This window comes from Stylophora pistillata, chromosome 5 (genome assembly GCF_964205215.1).
Source record: "Stylophora pistillata chromosome 5, jaStyPist1.2, whole genome shotgun sequence".
NCBI lineage: Eukaryota > Metazoa > Cnidaria > Anthozoa > Scleractinia > Pocilloporidae > Stylophora > Stylophora pistillata.
In genome coordinates this window covers 10,242,466-10,256,766 of record NC_142523.1, presented here as the reverse complement: position 1 = coordinate 10,256,766, position 14,301 = coordinate 10,242,466, and the positions used below count along the sequence as shown (strand labels likewise).

The 14,301-nt window shown below is 42.2% G+C and overlaps 1 long non-coding RNA gene and 1 pseudogene across 1 annotated transcript in view; one reads left to right on the top strand and one right to left on the bottom strand.

Moving 5' to 3' along the window:
• Positions 1–14,301, top strand: part of LOC148730197 (uncharacterized) — a 71,284-nt gene that overhangs the window by 29,425 nt on the left and 27,558 nt on the right. The gene's annotated exons all lie outside the window — the stretch shown is intronic.
• LOC148730198 (uncharacterized) lies at positions 6,631–12,321 on the bottom strand (annotated as a pseudogene).

Genomic DNA, 14,301 nt, shown 5'->3' with positions numbered 1-14,301 from the left:
TGGATGCCGGTCAAGTGTCGTATCTCATTACTCGAATTTTGACATACTCTAAATATCCCTTGTTGATTGATTTACTTTGACTGAGTTGCTCCCCTCTGCCATAGTTAGTAGAGGGGACTACTAACTATGCCTCTGCATAATTTGGTAAGTTTGAAATTTTAATTTACTCATATGGCGTTTTGTTTCTCGTTTATGTTCGACTGATTCAGCAGAAAATCGATTTAAAATAATGATTTCCTTGAAAATAAAAACCCCTTATTTAAAATAAAGAAGAAACAAACAAACAAATAAACAAACAAATCACGAGAAAAAAAACCAGCACACAAAACAAAGAAGGAAACGAGAAGCAAAAAGGCCACTCACACAAGATAATTCCCGCAAGATGTTTAAGCTGCACAGTAACCTGGACACGCCATAAAATCATAAACTAACCTGCGTTAAAGCATCTTTCTCTCTTAACTTGATTTTATAAGCTTGTTCATAGTCCATAACGTACGATGTTTCTCTTCTTTCTTGATCGTCTGGTGGGCGATAAACACGAACGAAATTACAACAGTGTAAATATAACACTGAAGGAAAGAACGATGCAGATTCGTTCGGGGAGGGGAGATCAGGAGGGGAAGGGGGAAAGGGGATATGGGGGGATTATGGGGGATCGGAGGGAAGTGGAGAAATATACGGGTTTTTACCACCAGATCCTCGATTTGGACTAAAAGACCTTTGAAAATTATTCCAATGTTCTTTGGGTATGACTCAAATCCATTTCCTCTTGGAGAAGTAGTAATTTCCAAGATGTTCCTGAAGATGAGTCAGGATAGCTATAGGAAAGGGAGGGTTTGGTCAAAAATGGAGAATAACGGTACAAAATCAACTGTTTTTTTTCCTTTCGTTCATCTACCTTGTACCTCTGTGGGAGTCTCTTTCTTCGAGAAAAACTGTTTGAAAGAAATGCCATAGTATTGCATGGAATATCCTTCACATAAATAGCACACGCACATCAACAATTGTGGTTTTTTCAGCACGGTAAACTATTGCCTTTTTTCTCTTTCTCGGAATTGAGCAATGTCATTCTTCCCCTGAAATAAATTTAAACTCCAATTCTCGGCGAAGGAAAAGGAACAATTTTCGGAAACGCAAATTTAGCCAGTACTCGTAAATTTAATTGTTATGATATGATAGGAATTATATGAGTACTACAGTTCCTAAACGAGCCCCAGGACCCCCCCCCTCCTTTTTTTATTTCAAAATTTCACTCCTTTCTTTATTTTAAAAACTTTCCCCTTTTTTATTTCAAAATTTTCGCTCTTATAAGATAAACAAAGAAAAAGTAAAGTTTCACAAAAATCTCAGAGCAGGTTTCAGAGGAATGAAATCAGGGACCGGCCATTATTTATCGCCTGAGGGGGAGGAGGGGGTCAGAGAATCTTGACTGTCATAATTACATTTACCTGATCCCCGGTAATGCTCTGTAACATTCTTATGACCCCCCCCCCCCCCACCCCTTCATCATTGACAAATAATTGGCTGGCAGTCATTTTTCTATAGTTCTCCCCCTTTATACTCAGTCGGCGACGACTAGTTCCCTCTCTGTTCTCCCTACAAACCAAATGATCGCCCATAATCCTCCACCTCCTCCCCCTTCAGTCTATAACTAATGACTCTGGTTCCTGAATAAGAGATTTAAAACAGCATGGTTTAACAACTTGCTAGGAGTTAAGAAAACTGGTACGGTCCAAAATGATATGAAAAATGCAGACAGCCGTGTTTATTCATCAGTCCTTTGAATTCTAAATGAAAGTTTCTGACTCAGTGTTAAAAAGCTAAAACAGTTCCCTTGGCAAAGCAGAGCCGCCGTACAAGGAAAAAGAGGAGGAAATTGAACATGGGGGCAAGAGTTCCATAGAACCCCATACATTAATTATGCATAGAGTGTTGCAAAGAAACCTTTATATTTAGTCTTTATGAAATGGAATGCATAATTAATGCTGGGATTATATGGAACTCTTTCCGAACATGGGTTCAAAGTGTGAGAAGACAGCAAAGTGATAGATAGATAGCTTTATTAGGGAGTAAAATCATTGCAGCCCCCGGGCCGGCTGAAATACGACTTACTTTACAATGGAAATAAATTATCACTTACTCTAAGATAACTACAATAAAAGCTACAAAGTGTAATCTACAATAAAATACAATAAGAGAAGTGTCAAAAACTAAAATACAAATAATTAAGATAGCTACTAATAATTAAAACTGTTCGCCATGATAAATGTGTTTTTGAACCTATTTGTCTTACAAATCGGTAGCTTGAAGTATCTCTGGCTGCGGGTGCGATAGGTGGACTCGTTGCGTGGAAGCAGTAGATCATGGAGCTTGTGGTTTTCTTCCCTTACAATCTGATCAAATTGAGCATCACACAAGATCTCCCTCCTCTCGTACAGTGACGCAACGTCAAGATCATAATCCTTGTTCAGGGATCGGTCATTATTTATCAAAAGGGAGGGGGGCTCGGAGTAGTTTGGTTGTGTCACATTGAAACAATTTCTCTCCCCTCCTCCCCGCCTTAAGGCTTTTTATTATTCTAACGATACCCCCACTAATTGGCGGTCAATTTCCAGTATTTTTTTTTAAATTCTATATCGAAGTTTTTGATGCTCTATTAAAAAGCTAAAGCAGTTCCTTTGCCAATGCGCAGCTGCCGTACAAGGGAAAAGATGAGAAAATTAAACCTAGGCTCAAAGTGCGAGAAGATGGCAAGGCGCGATTATTAGAGAAAATAATGTTAGATAACTAATGAGTGGTCCCTTAGAAACCGAAGTTTTAAAGGTTTGCTGATATCATTCGCTGAGGAATAACGTTTTCATGTGCTGGAGATCGATATTTCTACCGACATAGCTGATGCATGAAAGGGTTCAGTTATGGAATCTTTGTGGTGATTAGGTGTCGCTAGATTACGATTATTTTCAAATTGCCCTAATTAGTACTGAATTTCCTTTCGGACAAAAACTTGTGCATGGAAAACGTAGTGAATTAGACTTATGGAATATTGCAGCTTTCAATTTCATTCAGTGTTCACATAAATTATACCCGTGACAAGTTTCCGCACACTGTCTGTTTCACCTATAAATTAGAAGAAATGAATCATAGGCGAGACAGGCCCATCGATGCATTATATCTTTTAATATTTAGCCAAGGCTCCAGTAGAGGGCTCAAAATTGTTGGTAACATAATTATTGAGTGTAGGAGAATGAAACTAGATAACTTACTTGAGCTCTTGAAAGACATGACCTTCTGTTACTTCACGTCCTACTCAGTTGGTATGTGGTTGCTGTCCGGTCGCCGGTTGTCCGGCTTTAGAATTACCTGACACATGTTATGAAACTATTTGTCGTACCAAAAAGTCGCAATTTTAAGCCAAATAGGTAATCGAAGCTCGGAGCTCTATGTTCGAAGTTCCTGACAGAACAAAGACAATTATTGCTTCATCGAGTGAAAACATATTTGCAATGCAAATCAATCATTCCGTTACCTCACTGTTTGTCATCTAAATGACATTTCGACAAGGGTAGGTGTGATTTTTGCTAATGATACTTTTTGCTGCAGTGAACTGTGGTTGTGTCTAGGAAGAGTTACTCATATGTTATGCGAAAAAAGACAAAATGACAGGATTCAAAAAGGGAAGGAAACAATGAGAGTAAAGACAAAGATAACTTCTTGAAAAACTTTTAAGTAAGAGAGTAGAAATCTGAAGACCTTTTTCCAAAGCAAGAAAACCAGAAATGCGATAAGTGCAATGTTAACCTGAAAAAAGCGTCCAGAATCTAACTCAAACTTAGTGTAGACTGGCATAATATCTTGTTGAGCATGATGTGAATTTCACAAGACACGGTTTTAACATGTTTAAAGCACCAGCACTCCACTTAACTTCAGACTTTCCAGTAAACAAAGGAACTTAAGTGAAGGTGTAGTCTGATCGTCCGGGTGAGTGTAGTCCTGAGAAGGACTGTTGTCGGTGGTAGTGACTGACGTTTCGACAACCTATGCGGAAGTCATCATCAGAGTCAAGTGAATAGTTGTTGTCAGTAGAGTGTTCAGTTCGTGTAAAATGATGGGTCAGTTTTGCCGTGATGTTACTGGCTGTAAGACTCAAGTGGCGTAAGACTGTCGTGATTGGTCTGTTTCGATCCGTCGGTAAAGTTAGGTCGTTCTGTTCGGTCGTTCTGTTCGGTTAACGTTGGTTAGTAACTGACGTAGTGTGGTGATGGGTTTGTGGGCGACGCGGATATTGAAGGGTAGTAAGATGCGCGAGATGTTTTCAGACATGCCTTTTATGTACGGTATGGTTGCTGTAGTCGTAGGGGTTGCGGTGTCGTTTGTTTCGGTAGTGGTAGTGGGTCGGTGAGTGTTTCGTCGGATGAAGTCGTTGTTGTAGTTGTTCTTCGTAAAAACACGCTGAAGGTATTTGTTCTCGTCGGATAAGCTGTCTGTCGAGTCGCATACTAGTTGTGCGCTTCGTGTTAGAGTTCTGATAGTTGTGGCTTTGGTTACGATACGTTGACGACACATTCACCGTCGTTCGACACGACGAAATTGACGCATTCCACCACCACCTTAACGAACAAAACAGTGACATACAGTTTACCAGAGAAGTCGAAGAAAATGGCAAACTTCCTTCTCTAGACTGCCTGGTAAGCCACAACAACAACTCATTACGGACGACAGTTTACAGGAAACCGACACACACCGACGGATTACTAGACGAGTCATCCTACAACCCTACATCACACAAAGTTACAACTATCAGAACTCTAACACGACGCGCACAACTAGTATGCGACTCGACAGACAGCTTATCCGACGAGAACAAATACCTTCACCGTGTTTTTACGAAGAACAACTACAACAACGACTTCATCCGACGAAACAAGACTGACTGAGCACAGACGGGCGACGAGGAAAGGTGATGTCAGCAATCACATTGCTGAACACCATCGACTTACCAACCACAACATTGACTGGGACTCTGCGCAATGCCTAACCTACAGCACTGACTATTTTCAACGACTGACTCTGGAAAGCTGGTTTACTAACTTAGAACAGACTCCCCTAAACAGATGTCAACACTTACCCGCTCCATACAAACGACTCATTTACGACATAAACATCACAAACGACCGAAAAAGAACGACCTAACTTTACCGACAGATCGAAACAGACCAATCACGACCGACTTACGTCACTTGAGTCTTACAACCAATAGCATCACGGCAAAACCAACCGATCATTTCACACGAACTGGAATAAGAACATTCTACTGACAACAATCGTTCACTTGATTCTGATGATGACTTCCGCACAGGTTGTCGAAACGTCAGTCACTACCACCGACAACAGTCCTTCTCAGGACTACACTCACCCGGACGATCAGACTTCACCTTCACATGTTACCCCCGGGTTCAAGCCATTTACTGCAAAGGAACTCTAGCAAAAAAAAAATTTAAAAAATAATAATAATGTGCCACTTTTACTAGCGCAATCTGTAAGGGTCTATACCCTCAAACAAAGGGAAAGGAATACTGTTCGTTACGAAGGAGCTATTAGCTAAAGAACGGCTGCGAAGGAGACGTGGCATTTTCAGGCCAGCGGAGGCAAACACGAGACATGCGTGCAGGAGGATGCTGCGAACCACACGCGACAATCGTCTTTCGAGCTCTAACCGACCTCCCATGGTGCCAGGCTCTGTTCCCCTCAAACAAAAGCAGATTTGCTTTGTAGAGCATTACACAAATTCTCAAACCATTATCTTGGTTGATTGGGCATCGAATATAGCAAAGAGCTTTTTTGATGCTTATGGAAACAAGGGCTTTTTAGGTTGGCAAGTAGTGGCGTAGCTAGGATTTCACACATTCGAATTCTGTGCTCCTTACGTAAACTGGCCTACACTGCTGCTCCATTTTGTGTATCAACAAGCTCGTGTTCACACCGCGAAAATGACTGACAAATGGAGTATGATTAGAGCCATGCGGATTCTGTGCATTCATGCGGTTTTTGCCAAACGGAATTATAGGTTTTATCTATTGTTCTAACAACCAATCTTCTCAACCATCAAAACGCAACACCATCGACTGCAGAAGTGCCATTACTTAACTCCTTTAATAATTAGCCTACTTAGTTGAAGATTACAATACTTACAGCACGCCAAAAGTTACTATAGTTGTGATGATTTAAACTATGAACAATTTTCAAATTTTAAAGGATTACTTCGATGTCAAAACTAGAAATTAAACTTAATAGGTTCTAGAGGAACCATACTCTGAGAAAGGTCCAACGCTTATTGCAATAAAGTCACAGACGATATTTTCAAATCCTGACAGCCAGTGACAGGGTCTAATTCTATATTACATAGACAAAGTTGAATAACATCTGCGCATGTCACATAAACGCTTATAAATCCATAGCAACAGTATGTATTTAACAATTATTCCACTCGCGCTTGTTGGATATGAGATGATAGATAGCCAACGAGGCGCGTAGCGCCGAGTTAGCTATCGTCATCTCATATCCAACAAGCGCGAGTGGAATAATTGTTTTATTAAAAACACCCCCATGATATTAGACAAATCTTCTCTTCCCTTCTTTTTAACTCCCTTTTAATTTTAAGCCAACGCGTACACTTATCATATTTGTAGATTATGGTATATTGGCTCCTATATCATAATGGCTAAGCCCATAAAAAGTCTTGAATTGCATTATCCAACGATCCAGTTTTTAATAATAATTGATATGGCGCAATGTTTAAAACAATTGAAAGGATTAAACCTTGATACTTCAAAACCACTTTTTTTTAAAGTAAAATATGATAAAACTATCGCTGAGGACCGTCCAGCTGACGTGTCGAGATCAACGTAGCCGAACTTACTCCAAATGCATTTTGACGATCGAACTTCGATGATAGACCGGTTAATATCAGCAAGGATGAAACTATGGTGTGCAAAAGATATTTTGCGCCCGTTTTGAGAGACATCTGAGGTGAAAGTTTGAAGCGTAACTTCTCTACTAGTGTCGTGATCTAGGGGGAAAAACCACAGGGCGTTTCAATTTTTTAAATGTTCTGCCATTTTTAGTCTAACGTTGCTATAGTTTCAAGAGTGAGCCTGCGAAAGTTTTTGAGATTTGAATGGGGTTTTTAGCTCTGCCTTTTACAGATCGCTTGTGGCACGTGTCAAACGCAACTAACTGCACTCTGACTGGCTCTTTAACTTGTAATGTTGATCGCTAGAAGTCTGGCTTACAGGGAAATTGTCTGTTGTTTCTTAAATTTTCTACATTACAATGCACCACAATCAGGTGTTGCTGGACTTAATCTGTATAAGTATGATGTAAACTGAAGTCTTGATATCTTTGTTTGAACTCTCAATTCCGATTTGATCTTCGCTTATCTACGAGTCACGAGCCTAACGCTTTAAATAATTACGAATTTATGATTGTTGGACTTTATGTGTTACCAATATTCAGTTCTGCTGTACGTAGCTAAGCAAGTGCATTCTGAACAAATCTCACTTTCTCATCTTCAAGGCCAAAGCTCTTCACATAAATCGCCAACGCAAAATCATAACACCCTTTTACTTCTTGGCTGAGACCGAGATAATTGTGCACATCGCCCAGGTTTATGAAAGTATCTGCTACCTTGACGTGTTCCAGACCGAATATCTTAAGGCGAATATCCAGCTCTCCTTCGTGACAGTCTTTGGCCTGCTTTGAGTCACCCAGCTGCCCGTGGACAATGCCCAGGTTATTGTAAGACTTTGCGACATGAACATGCTCAGGTCCGAGCTTTTTCAGCCAAACATCCAGCGCTCGCTCGTGAAAGTCTTTTGCCTGCTTTAGGTCACCCAGCTGCTCGTGGACAAGGCCCAGGTTATTATAAGACGTTGCGACATCAACATGCTCAGGTCTGAGCTTTCTCAGCCGAACATGCAGGGCTCACTCGTGAAAGTATTTTGCCTGCTTTAGGTCACCCAGCTGCCCGTGGACAAGGCCCTGGTTATTATAAGACGTTGCGACATCAACATGCTAAGGTCCGAGCTTTTTCAACCGAACATCGAGGGCTCGCCTGTGAAAGTCTGCTGCCTGCTTTAGGTCACCCAGCTGCTCGTGGACAAAGCCCAGGTTACTATAAGACGTTGCGACATCAACATGCTCAGGTCCGAGCTTTTTCAGCCGAACATCCAAGGCTCGCTCGTGACATACTTTTGCCTGCTTTAGGTCGCCCAGCTGCCCGTAGACAAGGCCCAGGTTATTATAAAACGTTGCGACATCAACATGCTCAGGTGCGAGCTTTTTCAGCTTAATATCCAGCGCTCGCTCGTAACAGTCCTTTGCCTGCTTTAGGTCACCCAGCTGCCAGTGGACAGCGCCCAGGTTATTGTAAGACGTTGCGACATCAACATGCTCAGGTCCGACCTTTTTTAGCCAAACATCCAGCGCTCGCTCGTGAAAGTCTTTTGCTTGCTTTAGGTCACCCAGTTGCTCGTGGACAAGGCCCAGGTTATTATAAGACGTTGCGACATCAACATGCTCAGGTCCGAGCTTTTTCAGCAAAACATCCAGGGCTCGCTCGTGAAAGTCTTTTGCCTGCTTTAGGTCACCCAGCTTCTCGTGGACAATGCCCAGGTTATTATAAGACGTTGCGACATCAACATGCTCAGGTCCGAGCTTTTTCAGCTTAATATCCAGCGCTCGCTCGTAACAGTCCTTTGCCTGCTTTAGGTCACCCAGCTGCCAGTGGACAGCGCCCAGGTTATTGTAAGACGTTGCGACATCAACATGCTCAGGTCCGACCTTTTTTAGCCAAACATCCAGCGCTCGCTCGTGAAAGTCTTTTGCCTGCTTTAGGTCACCAAGCTGCTCGTGGACAGTGGCCAGGTTATTGTAAGACGTTGCGACCTGAACGTGCTGAGGTCCGAGCTTTTTCAGCAAAACATCCAGGGCTCGCTCGTGAAAGTCTTTTGCTTGCTTTAGGTCACCCAGTTGCTCGTGGACAAGGCCCAGGTTATTATAAGACGTTGCGACATCAACATGCTCAGGTCCGAGCTTTTTCATCCGAACATCCAGGGCTCGCTCGTGACAGTCTTTTGCCTGTTTTAGGTCACCCAGCTGGCAGTGGACAAGGCCCAGGTTATTATAAGACGTTGCGACATCAACATGCTCAGGTCCGAGCTTTTTCATCCGAACATCCAGGGCTCGCTCGGGACAGTCTTTTGCCTGCTTTAGGTCACCCAGCTGCCGGTGGACAAGGCCCAGGTTATTATCAGACGTTGCGACTTTAACATGCTCAGGTCCGAGATTTTTTTACCAAACATCCAGGGCTCGCTCGAGAAAGTCTTTTGCCTGCTTTAGGTCACCCAGCTTCTCGTGGACAATGCCCAGGTTAAAGTAAGACGTTGCGACCTGAACGTGCTGAGGTCCGAGCTTTTTCAGCAAAACATCCAGGGCTCGCTCGTGAAAGTCTTTTGCCTGCTTTAGGTCACCCAGCTGCCGGTGGACAGCGCCCAGGATATTGTAAGACGTTGCGACATTAACATGCTCAGGTCCGAGCTTTTTCAGCCGAACATCCAGGGCTCGCTCGTGAAAGTCTTTTGCCTGCTTTAGGTCACCCAGCTGCCGGTGGACAGCGCCCAGGATATTGTAAGACGTTGCGACATTAACATGCTCAGGTCCGAGCTTTTTCAGCCGAACATCCAGGGCTCGCTCGTGAAAGTCTTTTGCTTGCTTTAGGTCACCGAGTTGCTCGTGGACAAGGCCCAGGTTATTATAAGACGTTGCGACATCAACATGCTCAGGTCCGCGCTTTTTCATCTGAACATCCAGGGCTCGCTCGTGACAGTCTTTTGCCTGTTTTAGGTCCCCCAGCTGCCGGTGGACAAGGCCCAGGTTATTATAAGACGTTGCGACATCAACATGCTCAGGTCCGAGCTTTTTCAGCAAAACATCCTGCGCTCGCTCGTGAAAGTCTTTTGCCTGCTTTAGGTTACCCAGCTGCTTGTGGACAAGGCCCAGGCTATTGTAAGACGTTGCGACCTGAACGTGCTGAGGTCCGAGCTTTTTCAGCCGAACATCCAGGGCTCGCTCGTGAAAGTCTTCTGCTTGCTTTAGGTCACCCAGTTGCTCGTGGACAAGGCCCAGGTTATTATAAATATCTGTTTTTTGTAATTCATCATTTGGGTTTCTTAACTCGGCAATTTCTAGGAGTGCTGAAAAGTAGCTTCTTGCCGCTGGATATTGAGAGTGCTCGTGGCACATATTTCCGAGAGTTGTAAAGACGTTAGAATAGTCCTGGTTACCAATTTGAGCTATTTGAGATATTCTTTCTTCAAAAGAATCTTCTTCAAGGTCTTTAATAATTTTTGCCAAATGAGGAACAATTTTTGTGCCAACGACTAAAGAATCTTGATCCTCGAATTTGGAGAAGGATGAAGCAGCTCCTAGTGTGCATTTAAGTTGCTCATCCTTTGCAGATTTCTTTCTTACTGAATTAACAACGTCATGGACGACTCTGTGCACTCGAATGTAAATACCACTCTCCTCTTCGTCAAACAACAACAGTGGGCATCGACTTATCTTTACCCCAATCGCCTCTTTGTCTTCCAATTTTTTTTCCATTTCCATGATGTAGTCGACGACAATATCTTTTAGTATTGGGTGTGGTGCACAAAGAGAGAGAAAAATGAACAAGTGATCTAGAACACTGTCGGATCTCATTACCTCTTCCAAGGCGAGTGTTATCGCTGTGGTCATTGTTTTTGGGTAACTTGGGTTTGTTTCGGAAAGAATGTTCTCAGTTGTACCTCGCTGTCCTTTTTCAAGTTTCTTCAGAAAGTCAGTCCAGCCGAATTTTGAAGCTATTTTACTCTCTCGAACATGTTTTACATATATGGCGGCGCTGGCCAAGGCCAATGGCTGGTAGTCCAAAGTTCGTGCAATTTCGTTTTCTACCTCGCTATCAGTGACACCAGAAAGGAGTCTTAACAAGTAGCTGGCATCATCAGGTAGCATTCCTTCGCTTACTGAGATGTGCTGAGTGAAGGAGCTTTTTAGAGGAATAGACTTGGTGTCTTGTGTTGTTATGAGCGACTGGCCCCTCGCCCACTGTTGGTTTTCTCGACCTGGCAAATACGAATGTACATGAGACAAACTAGTGACATTATCAACTACCAGCAACCACGACGTGTAAAGCTCAATTTTTGCGCTTATTAGCGTCTTGAGACTCGCAATTTTTTCGTCTGTACTCAGATCTTTGGAATTACGCGTGTCTGTAACTGAGTAATCTGGACATTTACAATGTCGAGCGAAGGAGACATACGATTCCAAAAGTGTTTCTGAACTTTCTGCATTAAGCGTCATGACAAATGAAATCGCAGAGGGAGTTTCTTTGCTCTCATCGAAAAATCGCTTGGCTGCTAAACGGGCCAGCTGAGATTTTCCACTTCCAGGGTTTCCGGATAAGTACAAGGTGCTTAAGCTGTCTTTGTTGGCATCTTTGAGTTCTATGAGGTGTTGTGTGATTTTATCAACCTCCGATCTGCGAGGGAAGACGTCATGTGTAGGTGCAGGAGGGAGAATACAAAATGGGAAGACCTCGTTTCGCAACTGGTCTTCAAGGGTCTGTACTTTTATTTGAACTTTTCTTAACTCTTTCGTCGGGAAACTTGTCTGAGTTTGGATTGCACCGATTTGTAGAGTGGGGAGACCGAGTGCGTTAAATGCAGTATGCACCTTCAAAATCGTATCTTGAAAATCTCCGCTGGATAGGAAGCCTTTTGGTCCATGCACAAAGTCATTACGAAATTTTCTGAGATCATCCACATTTGACTGAACAGCTGGATGGAGACTGCAGATGCAATCGGAATAAAGAATGGCATAAAACAGCATGGTACAATCCCATTCCGCTCTGTCACCATTGGTCATAGTTGTCAAGTAACGGGCGTATTTACTTCTGTTTCGTGGGGACTCACCGTTCCAAAAGTCCATTCCATTTTTCGGTTCATCTTTCCATTCCCCTAGGGTTGCCTTGTAGCGATTGTCCCATTCTTGTTTGAAGACTGTTCGAAGGCCTTCAGCTAGTACATCAGTGACAATGTAACAAATCCTGTAGTAATTCAATTTCTCCTCAGCATATTCCATTGGAGCAGCCATATTCAATCAGTCCCTTTCAAAAGCAATGTCGCCATTAGTCAAGTCAGTTAGTTATATCATTTTTTTTATCTTTTCTAAGGACTAAGAATTTTTAACCTTGTCTAAACATCTACTACGATTAAGTTGGGTGAGACACGGACAAGGCTTTGGGACGGGGATTTGACCATAAGGTTGTCAGGGGCAGTTTTATTCGTTTGGTAACCAAATCTCAAAAGCTGCGCGTCGCCAACTGTCAAACTTGGAAGGGGGTCTCAATGGGGTTAACCGTCAACCGTGAAATGGCCAAAATATCAACCGTCAACCGTCAAAAACTCAATATTTCTATGGTCAACCGTCAAATAAGCAAGCCAATGTTAGCCGTCAAATGTCTCAGATATCCTTAATTAAGAACTAAACGATTGCCTAAATTGGGGTCAACATCTGTTGTTTATACATTTCTAGTACATCGGTGAAAATGTAACAGATCCTGTAGTAATTTAATTGCTCCTCAGTATATTCCATTGGAACGGCCATATTCAATCAGACCCTTTCAAAAGCAATCTCCCTATTAGTTAAGTCAGTTAATTGTAACAGTTTGTTTATCTTTTCTACTGAAGGACTAAGAACTTTTAAACTTGTCGAAACATTTACTACGATTATAAGCTGAGTGAGACACGGACAAAGTTTGGGGACGGGGATTTGACAGTAAAGTTGTGTGGGGCAAATTTCTTCGTTTGGTAACCAAATCTCAAGAGCTGTACGTCGCCAACTGTCAAACTTGGAAAAGAGTCTCAATGGGGTTAACTGTCAACCGTCAAATGGCCAAAGTATTAACCATCAACCGTCAAAAATTCAATATTTTTATCGTCAACCGTCAAATAAGCAAGCCAATGTTAGCCGTTAAATGTCTTAGACATCCTTTATTAAGAACTAAACGATTGCCTAAATTGGGGTCAACATCTGTTGTTTATACATTTAGGTAAGTCCTTTAACTTCGCGACCAAACTGACTTCCGGTGTGCAAACACTTCCGGTGTCGAAAAACGATAGTCATCTCTAACAAATAGGTGTTACAAATTAACAGTTCTAAACAACCACGTCATTATGAAAAATGACAGCCCAATTTGACAGCCAATTTGCGCGTTTAGTTGGTCTTATAAACGACATTCCAAAAAATTAACCGTTAACCGTTATATGACCTAAAATTTAATCGTCAGCTGTCACAGGGGTTTCTTTTAAACCGTTAACCGTCAACGTGACCCCCATCTTGGAAAAAAACGTCGCCTATATCAAAAACAACAACAACAAAAATAATATTTTAACCTCAAAACTGGGTCGCCAAACTTTCGTCGCTTCTCACTCAACTGAAAATGGTAGTACGCATTTGTTAACTGGTAAGTTTTTGCTCTCCCTTTATACTCTTTCGTCTGCGATAGAGTACAAAAGGGGGGAGGGGAGGGAAGTGGGACTGTAGCAAACTCACTGCCAGAGCTTTCTGGGGGGATAAAGTAAATTGTACTGTGATAAAATACGGTCATTTTCACATTCCCACACAGATAAAAGATTTCCCCAACCCATCATGAAAAGAAGAACGGTTTGCAAACACACAATTTCTAAGCGAGTTTACCAAGCTTTTCTGGCTTTGCATCTCTTACAACAATGACAAAGATCGAGGCCGCGGAACAACATACCCCTTAAGCGACCTGGTACTGGCTCAGCCAATCCCAGCGTTCATTTAGACGCAGTATTAGCCAATTCGTGTATTGGCAACTCGTTACCACTAATTCATTTAATTGATTCAACAGTCTTTAACTGGCGTCAATCGAATACGATTCAAGTTTCCAAGAGTGCTGAAATTCAAATTTAAAAAATCTGAACAAAACTTTTAAAATATCTTAAGGTAAGAAAAAGCTTGTAAGAGCAATTTAAGTCGTCACATAAAACGAGGTAGTGGTTCATCATTTTTTTTCTTCCGTTTCCGCATTAGTGATCATACCGAGTTCGTTATCACCAATATGTAATCTGCGAAATTGTCTTGAAAAACGACAAATAATAACCGACACTATAGCTAGCGAGAGACCTTTCTCTCACAAAAAGATAACATCACATATTAAGGGTCATGTTTAGACAC